The sequence below is a fragment of the Oryctolagus cuniculus genome, chromosome 14 (genome assembly GCF_051225735.1).
Source record: "Oryctolagus cuniculus isolate XC-2025 breed Fujian yellow rabbit chromosome 14, ASM5122573v1, whole genome shotgun sequence".
NCBI classification, from domain to species: domain Eukaryota; kingdom Metazoa; phylum Chordata; class Mammalia; order Lagomorpha; family Leporidae; genus Oryctolagus; species Oryctolagus cuniculus.
Genome location: NC_142880.1, coordinates 6,862,894 through 6,876,105, shown reverse-complemented (window position 1 = coordinate 6,876,105; position 13,212 = coordinate 6,862,894). Strand labels below are relative to the sequence as shown.

Genomic DNA, 13,212 nt, shown 5'->3' with positions numbered 1-13,212 from the left:
GAAATAAAAGATGTTCATTTTAACATAAAATTTTTGAAATCCAGGCATATGAGGAATCTTTATAAAACTCCTGACAATGTGTACTATGGAAAACCTGAGTGAATTTTGTCAATTTTTTTGCCTCAAAGAAATTCTTTGAATTCTATTTTTTCCATGAACTCTTTGGTGTATCTTTGTATTTGGCTTAGAATCAGCAGAGTTTAATGTGTGTGTGTGTGTGTGTGTGTGTACCACTTAATCTGTTTACAGATAAATAGGTACCTACACAGATGCTACTCTGTAAATTCATCATATAACACATTTAAAATATCTGTGGATATGTATTAAATACAAAAAGTGTCTCAGTTTCTGAGAAGAACTGGCCACTCCTTAGCCTGGTCTGCACATTGGACTTCACTTTCAGATCTGAAATCCACCTGCTGTGCTATGTTGCTATGATCACCTCACTCCAGCCTGCCCCAGGCAGGACGCCAAAGTCGTTGAAGTTGCTTTTATGAGCACTCTATTCCCTTCTTACAGACTCCGTTTCTCCTCTGCTCTTGTCTGGGTGGTGGTAAAAAAAAAACTGTTTCTGTTGTGAGTCTTTTTTTTTTTTTTTCCCTGAAAAGTGCCTGTGCAGGTGTTCAGTCCAGGACAGCGGACAAGCTGGCAATGTGAGGGCTCTTTCCTCCAATGCCCGTTACATTGATTTCCATCACTGCACGGGCTGTGTGTGTGCAATCCTCTGACAATGAACAGAGAATCCACTGAGGTGCTCACGATGTTCAACTGGATCTTGGCAAAATCCACTGAGCCCCAGCCCTCCCTTCCCAAATAGGAACCAGAGTCCATTTAGCTTTGTGATGATGAGAGGGAGAACCTCCTACAAACAAGGGCCCTGAAACTGGAGTGATTGGCCACTATACAGCAAATCTAAACAGGGCAAACTCTGGTATTGTAGACTTTGCATATCCCCCAGACAAGGTCATTCTACATAGTATTTGGATGCTGGGTACATACAATCCCTGTACTAAGAATTGTATGTAAGTCTGACACTGACCCTTGAATTTCAGTCCCCACCATGGTGCTACTCAGCCTCATCAGATCTGTGCCAGTGGGTGCTGAGTGGCAAAATAATACTTGGATGGCCTTCAGCTTAGTTTTCTCTGCTTATGGCTTTATTAGTGGAAGTACTGGCTGCTTTTTCTCCCTGTAAATATGCAGAGGGTCAAGGAAGGGGTTTCCTTCTTGTGTTCACTGTTGCCCTAATGCATGACTCTTGAATGTGTTGGACTCATCCGTCTGTAATGGTATTTCCCACTAAAATAAGCTTTCCTCAAATACCCACTCTCCAAAGTAAAGAAAAAAAATTTAAAAAAATAGACTTCAAGCTGCATTTGACAAACACTTGCCCAAGAAATTATCCACCATCGGGGCTGCCGACAAAAGAGGTCAACATCCATTTGCTTTTCGTGTGTACTTGATTCTTGGAGAGAATTTGATTTGGCAAGTGCGCAAGCGTTTTGAACCAGCCTCACTTTGCAGTTGGAGAATGAGAACGTCTTCAAGCGGGAATGGTGCCAGTGAGCTTAAGCCAGATCTTTTGTGGGCATTGAAAAGCTCCATCTGTGAAGAGAACTAAATAGAGAAAGGCAGGAACTGTGCTACTGCGTGGGGACAAGTGTAGCCTGGTGCATCCTAAGAGACGGGCAGGGGGGATGTGGGATTCGGTGATCATTGGAATGACCCCTCAGACAAAGTACTTCTGCCGCTGCGTAAACTTCTCTGGAAGATCAACCTTTACATCAAAAAGCAGTACTAGAGAAAACATGCTCAGAAGACTAAAGATAAAGGAAGGGTTGGTTTCAATGGGAGAGGGACAGCAGGTGGAGGAGTATTCTAAAGATAAAAGATAGACACAAAGGAATGGGCAGATAGGAAAGCAAATGTATGTCGTCTCATTTGGTATTCTTTGTCACTTAAGACATTCTTGTCTTTCAAATATCTGTACCTCAAGAAAAACCAAAGAGGTCCACATAGTCTTTGTTTCAGTAGAAGAACAAGACCTGGAATGTTGATTTTCAGAATTTAAATATTCTATCACAGAATATCACAGAGCAAATATGTTTCCTCTTGATGCTTTTTTTCTGTTACATAAAGGAATAGGCTATGCCGAAACACTACAGTAGACAAATATACCTTGCAAAATAATCATTAGCTATGTGTACAGCCTACATGCTTAAAATGCAAAGAGAAATAATACAAGGTAGACATTTCTGTGATCAGATAGTTGCATTCTAGTTTCTAGTCTCATTACCATCACACAACATGCAGACCACCTGGATTCAAAGATGTCACTCCTGGTTTGGATTCCATATCTCAGGAGAGATTTGGGGACGTGGATTGCATTTCATGGACTTGCTCCTAAAACAGTACTGAATGAATGTTTTGGATAGATGCCAGCAAATAGCTATTGATTCTGATTATGCATACGGCTAAACAGAAATGTGTGCCCTCGCTGAGAGGTTGTTTTGCAAAGGGCTTCCTAAAAGATCACTGGAAAGTGCAGATTGCAGTCTAGAGGTCCCTGACTGAGGGCTGTGTTCTCTGGGACAGGAACAGCAGATGTGTTCCCAGGCCATCCACTGCCATCTCAGAGCAGACTTGCCATTGTGTGCAGTTTTTAAAAATCGATTCTGACTAGAACAGCATTGAAGTTAATTATTCAGATGAGATCATTTGTTTTTTGTCTTTTCCTCGTGTGTTGTTTTTGCAATAGTTGCTCCCTTTGGTACCAGTTTTGTTGTACACGTTTCGTAATTTTGGCATACACTTTCTTTTGTTTTCTAGTCCAAAATGCCTCTCACCTTACTTTCAAACAGCCAATTTCACCTATGATTACTTCCTTTTTCCTTATTATTAAAGGCATTTTTAAAATGGCATTCTTCCCTTGAAATTTAGGAATGAACAAAACAACACACCCCTCCAGATGTGAAGGAAATAGACTTTATCCTGCTCTTGAACTCCCTGAAGTTTAAAATGACCTTCTTTTGTTCCCTGTCACTGTGCAGCCCACCTGCCTTAGAATCTGCTCCTGCCCCTGGCCAGCAGTGTAGATTCCGAGAGCTTTCCCACATGCACCTGCTGTCTTCAGATGGCAGGCAGGGGGTGAGCATCTAGAGTGTGGGAACGCGGGAGATGCTTGAGTTTGTAATGAACTTGATATATTTTTAGTTGACATTGGCAGGATGAGGAGGTTGATGGGCAATAGTTGGGAGGAAGTGGCGGTCGGCAGCAGGAGCCCATGGAAATCCTGTTCAAGTTACAGTGAATTAATTCCTCCTACAGATGAACTTGTGTGGAAATAGTTGCAGGAAAGTGTAGGTTATCATATGCCCCAAATGGTCCTTGTCTATGACATACAGAGCGGTGTCGTCAGATAGCAGCAAACCTTGGAAGGCTGGCCCATGGCAGATTGAGGTCCTGATGTTGGCAGGCCATAAAGGATCATTCCAGGGAGCAGCAGTTCAGCCGAGCAGTTACAATGCCCCAGGCCACATCAGAAGTCCTAGATCAGTTCCTGGCTCCTGGCCCCAGGTTCTTATAATGCACGCCTTGGGAGGCAGCAGTCAAGACTGCAGTAACCAGGCTCCTGTCACCCGTATGAGGGACCTGGATTGAGTTCCTGGCTCCTGGCTTTGGCCCTGGCCCTTTGTGGTGTGAGCATTTGGAGAGTGAACCAGTGATTGGGAGTGCTGTGTGTGTTTTTGTGTGTGCACATGTGCACACCGACAAATGTACCCCTGCCTCTGACTCTCCATATTTTAACCAAGGACTCTACCAATAACCGCAAAACAAGGAATGACTGAGTGACTCTAGAAACAACTGTTAGTGACTCCAGTTTGCCCTCAGATGCAGCTGTGCTTACACTACAGAAATGCCAAAATGCTTTATTCATTCACTGAACACTCACCAGATGCCCGGAATAAGACTAATGAAATGTGTTCATTGGCCTCGGGGAGTTTATACTTCTGTGACACTGGCATTGAGCTAGACAGTTCTAGGTGTTTCATGGATAGTTGGAAAGTTAAAATTGTTTTCCACATTTGAATAGAATGTGGTAATCAGTAAGCTATGTGTGTTTGTGGTATAGCCAACGGCTAGTAGGCGACAGCGTTGGTTGTTCAGGTTGTGTACCGTGCAGCACTGGGGACTGCCATACCTTCCTGTAGTGGGCAGTGCAAAGCCAGGCAGAGCCACCGCTGGCACCACGGAGCTCTTACTGTGCAGCCAGAGTGTGTGGTCATCACAATTTCTGCCTTCCCCAAGCACCCATTCTAGTAGTTACACGTGTCGGTAATGACAAGATTCTCCTGTCAAATGCCATAACACATTAGTGCAACCACTTAAAAGTATGTACTTGTTGTCTTTAAAAAAAAAAAAAAGATTTATTTTATTTGTTTGAAAGAGTTACAGAGAAAGGTAGAGCCAGAGAGAGGTCTTTAATCCACTGGTTCACTCCCCAAATGCCCTCAATGGCCAGAGTTGAGCTGATCCGAGGCCAGGAGCCAGGAGCTTCCTCTGGGTCTCCCATGCAGGTGCAGGGGCCCAAGGACTTGGGCCATCTAATACTGCTTTCCAGACCATAGCAGAGAGCTGGATCGCAAGTGGAGCAGCTGGGACTCAAACCAGCCACCCATATGGATGCAGGCACTGCAGGCGGCGGCCTTACCTGCTACACCACAGCAGGTCTTTTTATATAACCTGGTAGGAAGATTCATTGAAGTCTCGGTGTGTTGTATCATTACACTGATCATTGAATTTGTGAATAGCTATGTTTATGAGATTGACACAGAAAACTGTATATATTTCTAGGGTGTTAGGTGATGTTTCTCTAAATGCATACACTGAGACTGAGTAATGTTCAAATCGGATAAAAATGTGTACATCCTCAAATATTAATCATTCCTCTGCAGTGCAAACATTCAGAATCAATCTTTTCTCCCAGCTTTTTTGAACTACGTGGTATATTAGATTGAGGAACAGTAAACCTATTGTGCTCCGGAAAATCTTTTTCCTGTCCAGCTATAATTCAGTATCTGTGGTTACTGTCTTTTGAATAATAGCCATTCTGAGCGGTGAGGCGATATCTGATTGTGATGTTGATTTGCATTTCCCTGATGGCTACTGACGTTGAACATTTTTTCATGTATTTGTTGACCGTTTATATTTCTTTTGACAACTGTTGAGATCCTTTGCACATTTCTTTACTGGGTTGGTTGTTTTCTTTTTGAGTTGTGTGAGTTGCTGATATATTCTGGATGTTAATCCTCTGTTGCTTACATAGCTTGAAAATACTTTCTCCTGTTCTGTTGGTTTCCTTTGCTTGGCTGAACCTTCTGACTCTGACTCTGATAAAATCCTATTTGTCTAGTTTTGTTTTTTCTTACTGTGCTTTGGGGGTCTTAGCCAAAAACTCATCAACGACACCAGTGTCATGAAGTGTTTCTCCCAGAAATTTCATAGTTTCCTGTATTAAATTGAAGCCTTTGACCAATCTTGAGTTTATCCCTGCCTCTCACCATATACAACAATCTTTTTTTAAAAAGTGTGTCTTCAGGGCCAGCGCTGTGGTGTAGCGGGTAAAGCTACAGCCTGCAGTGCCAGTATCTCATATGGGTGCCTGTTCAAGACCCGGCTGCTCCTCTTCTGATCCAGCTCTCTGCTGTGGCCTGGGAAGGCAGTGGAAGATGGCCCAGGTAGACCAGGAAGAAGCTCCTGGCCTCTGACTGGTGCAGCCCCATCTATTGTGGCCATTTGGGGAGAGAACCAGTGGGTAAAAAGCATTCTCTCTCCCCCTCCTTCCCTCTTTCCCTCCCTCCCTCCTTCCCTCTCTCTCTGTCTCTGTCTCTGTCTCTCAGCCTCTCTGTAACTCTGCCTTTCAAATAAATAAATCTTTTTAAAACATGTCAGACCACATCTTCCTCCGTGAACAGAGTGAATCTGACATGATAAAGAAAATGCCTCTCTGTGCTATGCTTGAGCGTGGTCATGTTTGCAGAGTCGTCTTGTGAGAGAGAGATGTAAGGATAAGTCAAGAAGCCTACAGTGGTGGTGACACTTAGTTTAGGGTCCCCCCACCATCAGGGGAAGCTCAAAGAAGCCTGAGGCACAAGAGCTGAGTACCCTGCCCTTGGATGTCTGCCCAGCCTCACTTCTCGCCAGTGCATGGGCTCAGCCGTCTCCAGGCCCGCTGAGCTCCCTGCAGTCGCTCACGCAGGCCAAGCTCTGTCACTGCCATGACGGTGTCGTAGGCTGCAATACCCACTTCCTCCTTCTCTTTCTCCTCTCCTGACCTCCAGGTCTAGCTCAGCAGTTTCTTTGGAAACTGTTCCTGTCCCCTGAGAGACTAAAGTCCCTGCCAAGGCTCCTGCTGTGCACAGCTGTGGGAGGTGCCATTCCCCTTGCACACCAGAGAGCCCTTCCTGTTGCTCTAATTGGCTAACTCTCCATCCTGTCCTGTTACACTGTTTTGTAACCTCTCTCGAGAGTGGCTGCTTTTGGATTCAAAGCTCAGCCTTATTCAACTTGCCTGGCATAAAGTGGTTGTGTAATAGATCCTTATTTGAATGATCTCTTCATGTGACCCCGTATGTATTAAGGATCCCCAGAGATAGTATGGCTCGAGTTCCCCTCCTGGATCTGCCCTCATTGTTGATTTAGCCTATCTGGTGGGTTGTGCTCCAGTGCAACATCCAACCTTCAAGGCATCTTGCCCGTTTCCAACGGCCACTCTGCTGGTCCCCTCCTTGAGTCCCATTAGCACTGGGAAGAGACATGACTTTTTCTCCTCCTCCGGGTTCTCTTATTTTCTGCTTGCTTCTCAGTGATAGGGGATTTGCTTTCGCAACAATTGCCTACTAACAGCACATATTTTTATTTTTCTAATGTTTTTCTTATTTAGTACTTTTATTTTTTAACACATTTTATTTACATAAGGTGAGTAAATTTCATGTATTTCATATATACAAATTTAGGAGCATTGTGATACTTCCCACCCTACCCTCCCTCCCTCCCTCCCTCCTCCTTTTCTTTTTCTTTTTTTTTTTTTTTTTTTTTTGACAGGCAGGAGTGGACAGTGAGAGAGACAGAGAGAAAGGTCTTCCTTTTTGCCGTTGGTTCACTCTCCAATGGCTGCTGGCCGGCGCGCTGTGGCTGGCACATCATGCTGATCCGAAGGCAGGAGCCAGGTGCTTCTCCTGGTCTCCCATGGGTTGCAGGGCCCAAGCACTTGGGCCATCCTCCACTGCACTCCTGGGCCATAGCAGAGAGCTGTCTTGGAAGAGGGGCAACCGGGACAGAATCCAGCGCCCCGACCAGAATTAGAACTCGGTGTGCCAGCACCGCATGGTGGAGGATTAGCCTAGTGAGCCACAGCGCTGGCCTTTTTTTTTTCTTTCCTTTTCTTATTCTTTTAATTTTTCACAATGACATACATTCAGCTTATTTTAAAATCATAAGATTAACACTGCACTAAGAATTTTTTTAAAAAGTAGGGGAAAAAAACACTATTCTACAACAGTAGCAACAAGGGCTGTAAAAAATAATCAATTCTCAAAATATTAATTTCACTAATATACATTACATTTTTTGTACTCTGTTAGTTACCATGGATCAGGGGAAACGGCATTTGACTTTTTTGGTGTTCGCTTATTTCACTAAGCATCATGGTTTCCAGTGGCATCCATTTTGTTGCGAAGGACAGGATTTCCTTCCATTTTTGGCTGAATAATATTCCATAGAGTGTGTGTGTGTGTGTGTGTGTATATCATATTTTCATTATTCAGTCATTGGTTGATGGGCATGTGGGTCGATTCCATATCTTAACTACTGTGAACTGAGTGCAGTAAACATGGGTACAGGTAAATCTTTCAGATGCTGATTTCCTATCCACTGGGTGAATTCCCAGCAGTGGGTTGGCTGGGTCATTGGTAGATCTGTTTTGAGGTCTCTGAGGCACCTCCATGCTGTCTTCCACAATGGCTGCACCAGTTGACATTCCCACAACAGTGGATGAGGGTACCTTTTCCCCACATACATGCCAAGATTTATTGTTTTTTGATTTCTGTATGAGAGTAATTCTGACTGGAATGAGGTGACACCACACTGTAGTTTCTATTTGCATTTCCTTGGTGGCTAGTGATCCTGAGCATTCTTGCATGTGTCTGTTGGCCATTTGAATGCCATCTTTTGAAAAATGCCTGTTTGAGTCCTCTGTCTACTTCTCAACTGGACTGTTTTGTTGTTGTGGAGTTTCTTGAGCTCTTGATAGATTCTGGATATTAATGCTTTATCGGTTCCATAGTCTGCAGATATTTTTTCCCATTCTGTTGGTTGCTTCTTCACTTTGCTGAGTGCTTCTTTTGCAGTGCAGAAGCTTCTCAATTTGATGTAATCCCATTTGTCAGCTCTGGCTCTGATTGTCTGTGCCTCTGAGGTTTTCTCCAAGAACTTTTTGTGTATTCCAGGGTCTTGTAGGGTTTCCCCAATGTTCTTTAATAATTTGATGGTATTGGAGCATAGATCTCTATATATAATCCATTTTGAGTGGATTTGTGCATAACGTGTAAGGTTTCGCATAGTGGGTCTTGCTTCATGCTTCTGCATGTGCGGATCCATTTTTCCCAGCCCCATGCGTTGAAGAAGTCCTTACTCCAGGGCTTGATTTTTATCTCCTTTGTCAAAGATAAGCTGGTTATAGATGCATGGATTTCTGGCATTTCTATTCTGTTCCGTTGGCCTGTCCATCTGTTTTTGTACCAGTACCAGGCTGTTTGGATGATGACTACCCTGTAGTATGTCTTGCAATCTAGTGTTGTGATGCCTCTGACTTTATTTTTGTTGTCTGAGATTACTTTAGCTGTTCAGGGTCTCCTGTGTTTACATGTGAATTTCAGCATTTTTTCTAGATCTGAGAAGATAAGAATGTCTTTGGTATTTTGATTGGTATCACATTGAATCTGTAAATTGCTTTTGGAAAATTGGACATTTTGATGATACTGATTCTTCCAATCCATGAAGAGTTTTCCATTTTTTGTACCTTCTATTTCTTTAGTTTTTTATAATCATCATCATAGAGATCTTTGTCATCCTTGGTTAAATTTATTCCAAGGTATTTACTTTTTTTTGTAGTTAAAGTGAATGGGATTGATCTTGGAAATTCTTTCTCAGCTCCGGCATTGTCTGTGTATACAAAGGCTGTTGATTTTTGTGTGTTGATTTTACATCCTGCAACTTTACCAAACTCCTGTATGAGTTTCAGTAGTCTCATAGTGGCTCCATAGTATTTCACAAATCCATGGTCGAATGTGAAATAGAACTTTGGGAAACATATATTGGTAACTTTGTTGGAATTTGGTAGCATGTGAGAGCGCGGATCTAGCGATGGACTGGTAATTTTGTAGGATCCAGGACATGGAAAAAGCTTGGAGATTTGGGTGTCTCTACCTCTTGGGATAATACACTCACATGTGTATGCATTGTAATCACATGTGATTATTCAGCTGTGACTCAGTGGCGAGCTTACTGTGTTTATAAAGGTGTCAGGTGTCATTGTCCTTTATAAAAGAAAATTTTAATTACGGAGACTTTTTGGAATCTAAAGTATTTGGTTCTCACTATGCTTAGTTCCCAAAAAGAAATTGGTTGAATGATTTTGATTGCAGAATGAATAGGTTCCTTATGTAAAAATGTTGTAAGTTAGAATTACTTAGTTTTAAAAGTTTAAAGACCAGAGATCATTACAGTGTAAGAATTTATTAAGATGAATCCTTGGATTTTGATCTTGCATCACAAAACCAATTTGAAAACTTCATGGGCTTACTTGTTGGTATTTGCCAAGTCCATTAGAGTACATTGCATTTTCCCCTTTTGTGCTGTGCAGACACTGCCTTTGGGGCTAGAAAAGGCTTTATGACTCATAAATAGGGAAGTGAATTGTGCTGAGGTTCTGTTTTGGTATAGGATGTAGACCAACAGTAAACCTGCTTTAGGGTCTTTGAAGATGTCTTCAAAAGTGACTCAGAGGGGCCAGCGCTGTGGCGCAGTGGGTTAATGCCCTAGCCTGAAGTGCCGGCATCCCATATGGATGCCGGTTCGAGACCTGGCAGCTCCACTTCCGATCCAGCTCTCTGCTTTGGCCTGGAAAAGCAGTGGAGGATGGTCCAAGTCTTTGGGCCCCTGCACCCATGTGGGAGACCCGGAAGAAGCTTCTGGCTCCTGGCTTTGGATCAGCGCAGCTCCAGCCGTTGCGGCCAACTGGGGAGTGAACCGTTGAATGGAAGACCTCTTTCTCTATCTCTGCTTCTCCTCTGTGTAACTCTGACTTGCAAATAAATAAATCTTTAAAAAAAAAAAAAAGTTACACAGAAACCGTGGGGACAGTATGAACTGGAGAGGAGAGAGAAATTCCTTCTGCTAAAGATACTTACTTTAATACATTGATTTTTGTTTTCATAATGACTTAGGATGATCAGTCACCTCAGTAAATCATTCATCATAAAACCTAGTTGTATATTATAAAAAATCAGAGATGACCTGTATTTAAATCATTCTATACCTTCTCAGAACCTGATCACCCTCTAAAGTATAGGTATTGCTTATTCTGGTTTGCATTACCTGTGCAGTGTAGCGGTAAGCTTCGCCTTTGATTTTGTGCTGTGTAGAAAGCCTGTGGCTGCCCCTCTGCGATAGCACCAAGACTGTCTTGTAGATGATTTGCAACTGTATTTTTAGAGCCAGTGGTAAAGTAATGTTTAACTGACAGCTGTTGAAATCTTCAGCTTTTAAAGAGATGTTAAAATTTTAAGTGAAATGGAGTTCTAAAATATTGTTTTGCTAGCTCAATTAGAAACACTTTCAAAAGTAATTTAGCTGTGATGTTAGGATCAATTTTCTATCCATATAAACCCTACTTCTAAAATTTCATTTTTAAAGCCTTTTGTTTCAATTATAAAACCTTCAACTAAAGAAATTGCATTCATTTAGTTGGGTGCATTTTAAGCTCATTTTATGTTACTTGAAACCAGTCCTAAAGCTAGTTAATTTTATTCACATTTACAAATAACATGAAGAAGAGTTCTTTCCGTGCTTTTAAAATGATGTGAAAGAGTAATTTAAAATGAAAGATGACTTATTTTCTCCTGTTCTTACTGAGGGCCCTATATGATGGCAAGGAAACAATGACATGACAATCCAAACTCTTCATAATTCCTAGAACATTCCTTTAGAGTGTTTCAGAAAAAAAATCATAGACTGTTGTTTATTAGTCAAATGAGACTTTTGTAAAGATTTATTTATTTATTGAAAGGCAGAGTTACAGAGAGGCAGAAGGAGAGAGAGAGGGAGAGGTCGAGGTCTTCCATCCACTGGTTCACTCCCCAAATGGCCACAACAGCCAGAGTTGCACCAATCTGAAGCCAGGAGCTGCTTCTGGGTTTCCCATGCAGGTGCAGGGGCCCAAGGAATTGGGCCATCTTGCGCTTTCCCAGGCCATAGCAGAGAGTAGATCAAAAGTAGAGCAGCAAGGACTTGAACCAGTGCCCACCACACCGTAGCACCAGCCCCCAAAAAAGACCTTCTAAACTCTTTAAGACCTCACCATGCAAGTTCATGTGTGTGTGTACAAAATACACATTTATATATATATGTGTGTATATGTGTGTATAAATATACATCTATATATAATGCAAGTCACTATGGAGTAAGTCATATCTGCCTTTAAAGAGTTCTTAGTGCCAAATTCCTTCTCTGTGTTCTAGAATCATTTACTAGTACTGCTGATAACAATGACTTACTTGATGTTAGGCATTAAGAAAAACATTTCAAGTCTAGTTGCTGATCAGTATGGTGCTTGGTCACTGGTGGTGCTGGTGTGTTTGATTGTGGAGTTGAGAGTGTGTGAGTGTGAAATGCTGTCGCTTCCACGCAAGTGAACCTTGTAACGAGCAGACCACCTATACTTGTTAGCGTTTTTGGTTTTAGAATAACGCTAACACATGCACTTGCTTTTCTTGTTTGCTTGAGGAAATTATTTCAGAAACAAAGAAAATGTAAGTGAAATTTTCATTTTAGTCAAACTGGGCTCCTGCATGTGGGCTTGGTGGTGGTTACAATGCCAAGAGCTCATGTCAGCATTTAGCATATTAAACTACAAAGAAATTAGTATTCAGCCTGAGAAGTGGCGGCGAGACTAATTTCTGCTCTGACAGATTGCATCATCTGTCAAGAATTGTTCAAGAGTGATTTGATTTTTGATCATTTGCGGGTAATAATAAAATATGGTTTCCTCTGCAATCTATGACCAGTGTATTTTTAACAGCCTGATAAGGTAATAATCATATTGGTTGCTGTCTAGTTTTTAATGTTCTATAGGAAAATTCATTTTAGATAGGTAAAATTACGATGTTTCCCCCAATAAAGGGGATGATAGGAGGTTTATTTCCCTTCAGTGTCAGCAGCTTAGCTTATGTGTTTGGAGTTTCCTTACTAACCACCATCTGGTTGAGAAGTGGGCTGTAAGTTGTGGAAGACAGGACCCTGTGAAAACCTCAGTCTCCTATAGCTGAAAACGTCTGAGCGGTGCAACACTTGCCGGTGTTTAGCAGGAGCCCACCCCACTATGCAGAAGCCACTGCAGCAACTTCTTAGATGCCAGGGCTGGAGTTTGATCACTTCCTGTGCAGGGCCTGGGGGGAGACTCTTGCTGACGGCCCGTGTAAATGGGTAGGGGGAAAGAAGGTCAGATTTCTGTGTCCGAGCGAGCTGGCACTTCTGTGCAGTCATGCCCTCCCACATATGACGGGATGCATGATGACATGTCAGGCACAACATGCAGTGACAGTCCAAGTCCTTCCCATTTGGAGGGAATCCCACTAGAAAGAACACGCTGCAGTTTGGAGAGGTAAAGTTGACTCTCCCAACTCCCTTCATAGTGAGGAAAAGACCCACATAAGATGTGAGGTAAATATCCAATACTGTTTACATCTATAAATCCTACCCCCTACTACAAGACAGACTGGGCTAGAGGATACAATTCTGACTGATGTTGGGTATAAATAAACTGAATGAACTGTCAACCTTTTAAACATTATCCATCATTGATCTGAAAGCAGAGTGAAGCAGAGTGGGAGAGATGAGGAGAGGGAGAATTTGCATCTGCTGGGTCACTCCTCA

General features: G+C 42.4%; 1 protein-coding gene across 3 annotated transcripts in view; it reads left to right on the top strand.

Moving 5' to 3' along the window:
* Positions 1–13,212, top strand: part of HAPLN1 (hyaluronan and proteoglycan link protein 1) — a 79,795-nt gene that overhangs the window by 28,913 nt on the left and 37,670 nt on the right. The window lies entirely within an intron of this gene.